Below are 3,693 nucleotides of genomic sequence, written 5' to 3'. Positions count from 1 at the left end.
ATAATGGGTCTCAGTCTCTCTCTTTCCCTCTCATAATGGGATATAAAGCCCCTCTCTTTCCACCTCATAATGGGTCTCAGTCTCTCTTTCCCTCTCATAATGGGATATAAAGCCCCTCTCTTTCCACCTCATAATGGGTCTCAGCCTCTCTTTCCCCCTCATAATGGGTCTCGGTCTCTCTCTTTCCCTCTCATTCTGAACCTCAGCCTCTCTTTCCCTCTCATTCTGAACCTCAGCCTCTCTTTCCCTCTCATTCTGAACCTCAGCCTCTCTTCCCCTCTCACACTGCGCACACAGTATCAGCTCCACTGTCTCTGTTTCCTGGTAATAATCACACTTTCTGGTTGGATCCTTTCCTATCACATTTAAGGTCTTATTCAACCTCTGTACTTGGAATAGATGCCAACACTTAGAATCTCTGTTCCACTGCTCCTGTCATCTCTACTCCATCACTGTCTATATCAGGCTTTAACCTGCTCCTGTCATCTCTACACCATCACTGTCTATATCAGGCTTTAACCTGCTCCTGTCATCTCTACACCATCACTGTCTATATCAGGCTTTAACCTGCTCCTGTCATCTCTACACCATCACTGTCTATATCAGGCTGTTAACCTGTCATCTCTACTCCATCACTGTCTATATCAGGCTATTAACCTGCTCCTGTCATCTCTACTCCATCACTGTCTATATCAGGCTTTTAACCTGTCATCTCTACTCCATCACTGTCTATATCAGGCTTTAACCTGCTCCTGTCATCTCTACACCATCACTGTCTATATCAGGCTTTAACCTGCTCCTGTCATCTCTACACCATCACTGTCTATATCAGGCTTTAACCTGTCATCTCTACACCATCACTGTCTATATCAGGCTTTAACCTGCTCCTGTCATCTCTACACCATCACTGTCTATATCAGGCTGTTAACCTGTCATCTCTACACCATCACTGTCTATATCAGGATATTAACCTGTCATCTCTACGCCATCACTGTCTATATCAGGCTTTTAACCTGTCATCTCTACTCCATCACTGTCTATATCAGGCTGTTAACCTGTCATCTCTACTCCATCACTGTCTATATCAGGCTGTTAACCTGTCATCTCTACACCATCACTGTCTATATCAGGCTGTTAACCTGTTATCTCTACACCATCACTGTCTATATCAGGCTATTAACCTGTCATCTCTACACCATCACTGTCTATATCAGGCTGTTAACCTGTCATCTCTACACCATCACTGTCTATATCAGGCTGTTAACCTGTCATCTCTACACCATCACTGTCTATATCAGGCTGTTAACCTGTCATCTCTACACCATCACTGTCTATATCAGGCTGTTAACCTGCTCCTGTCATCTCTACACCATCACTGTCTATATCAGGCTTTAACCTGTCATCTCTACACCATCACTGTCTATATCAGGCTGTTAACCTGCTCCTGTCATCTCTACACCATCACTGTCTATATCAGGCTGTTAACCTGCTCCTGTCATCTCTACACCATCACTGTCTATATCAGGCTGTTAACCTGTCATCTCTACACCATCACTGTCTATATCAGGCTGTTAACCTGCTCCTGTCATCTCTACACCATCACTGTCTATATCAGGCTTTTAACCTGCTCCTGTCATCTCTACACCATCACTGTCTATATCAGGCTGTTAACCTGTCATCTCTACACCATCACTGTCTATATCAGGCTGTTGTCATCTCTACTCCATCACTGTCTATATCAGGCTGTTAACCTGTCATCTCTACACCATCACTGTCTATATCAGGCTATCCCTGTCATCTCTACACCATCACTTTCTATCAGGCTTTAACCTGCTGTCATCTCTACTCCATCACTGTCTATATCAGGCTGTTAACCTGTCATCTCTACTCCATCACTGTCTATATCAGGCTGTTAACCTGTCATCTCTACTCCATCACTGTCTATATCAGGCTGTTAACCTGTCATCTCTACACCATCACTGTCTATATCAGGCTGTTAACCTGCCTGTCATCTCTACACCATCACTTTCTATATCAGGCTTTAACCTGTCATCTCTACACCATCACTGTCTATATCAGGCTATTAACCTGCTCCTGTCATCTCTACACCATCACTTTCTATATCAGGCTTTAACCTGCTCCTGTCATCTCTACTCCATCACTGTCTATATCAGGCTGTTAACCTGTCATCTCTACTCCATCACTGTCTATATCAGGCTGTTAACCTGTCATCTCTACTCCATCACTGTCTATATCAGGCTTTAACCTGTCATCTCTGCACCATCACTGTCTATATCAGGCTTTAACCTGCTCCCTGTCATCTCTACACCATCACTGTCTATATCAGGCTGTTAACCTGTCATCTCTACTCCATCACTGTCTATATCAGGCTGTTAACCTGTCATCTCTACTCCATCACTGTCTATATCAGGCTGTTAACCTCATCTCTACTCCATCACTGTCTATATCAGGCTGTTAACCTGTCATCTCTACACCATCACTGTCTATATCAGGCTTTAACCTGCTCCTGTCATCTCTACACCATCACTGTCTATATCAGGCTTTAACCTGCTCCTGTCATCTCTACACCATCACTGTCTATATCAGGCTTTTAACCTGTCATCTCTACACCATCACTGTCTATATCAGGCTTTAACCTGTCATCTCTACACCATCACTGTCTATATCAGGCTATTAACCTGTCATCTCTACACCATCACTGTCTATATCAGGCTATTAACCTGCTCCTGTCATCTCTACACCATCACTGTCTATATCAGGCTGTTAACCTGTTATCTCTACACCATCACTGTCTATATCAGGCTGTTAACCTGCTACTGTCATCTCTACACCATCACTGTCCATTTCAGGCTTTTTGCCTCTGCCTTGCTCATTGAAACTACAACATCACCATGCCCACTACTAAGTGCTTGTTAAGCCCATACATTAGCTGCCTCGTTCCCCTCCACCCCACATATGCTGGGACCCAAGTCAATGTTATCTGTGTACCCATCTGTCTAATCCTGCTATGTGGTTGTAGCACCTCATAAAGCAGTTCTTTGTCTGCTAACTGACCTAAAGGACAGCAGACTCATCAACACTGCATATGAATCAGAGAATATAACTCCTCTGTGTGGCTTGACTTCCTCCAGCCAGTGCCAGGCCAACAGTATGGCCATCAGCTCCACCACTGCAGACAGGAGGAGCCATGGTGGGTTCACCGGAATAGCTTCCGTGGGGCTAAACTCCCATCTCCATCGCCTGGGTATTACCCACCCACCAACAAAGCTTGTGTTCTGTCCTCGCTCATGTTCCCAGCATGCCTGTAAAATCCCCATTCACAGGACGAGACACCCCATGTCCCTGTAGCTGCTGTCTCCTAATCTGCAATAGCACATCCCCCATCTCCACCTATATAACATTATGCACCTTCTTACATTTTCCCACCACTCTCTCGATGTGTTCTTGCCAGGTCAGAATAGTGTCAAAGTACACCCCAAGGAACCTGAATGCCCCCACCCTAGTTTCTCCCACATAACCTCAAGCATACCTTATCGCCCACCTTCCTCCTGGTAAAGAACTGCGTTTTCTCTACAGAGAACCTGAATCCCCACATTAATGCCCATCGCTCCACCACATCAATTGCTTCCTGTACCTTCCTGACTATGTATGGCACATTTCTTCCCCTCTTCC

General features: G+C 44.9%; 1 long non-coding RNA gene across 3 annotated transcripts; it reads right to left on the bottom strand.

The window, feature by feature from the left end:
- Positions 1-458: 458 nt before the first annotated feature.
- Positions 459-2,655, bottom strand: LOC127922877 (uncharacterized). Of its 3 annotated transcripts, none has more exons than XR_008112747.1 (3): positions 2,481-2,655; positions 747-881; positions 459-567 (listed from the first exon to the last, which is right to left on the bottom strand). It is a non-coding gene; the product is annotated as an uncharacterized LOC127922877 (long non-coding RNA). The 3 variants fall into 3 exon arrangements; XR_008112749.1 differs by having other exon boundaries at positions 459-615; positions 794-881; XR_008112748.1 differs by lacking the exon at positions 2,481-2,655 and adding an exon at positions 1,140-1,280.
- Between the last annotated feature and the right edge of the window lie 1,038 nt (positions 2,656-3,693).

Source organism: Oncorhynchus keta, unplaced genomic scaffold (genome assembly GCF_023373465.1).
Source record: "Oncorhynchus keta strain PuntledgeMale-10-30-2019 unplaced genomic scaffold, Oket_V2 Un_contig_2746_pilon_pilon, whole genome shotgun sequence".
Lineage (NCBI taxonomy): Eukaryota > Metazoa > Chordata > Actinopteri > Salmoniformes > Salmonidae > Oncorhynchus > Oncorhynchus keta.
This window is presented reverse-complemented; position numbering and strand designations above follow the sequence as displayed.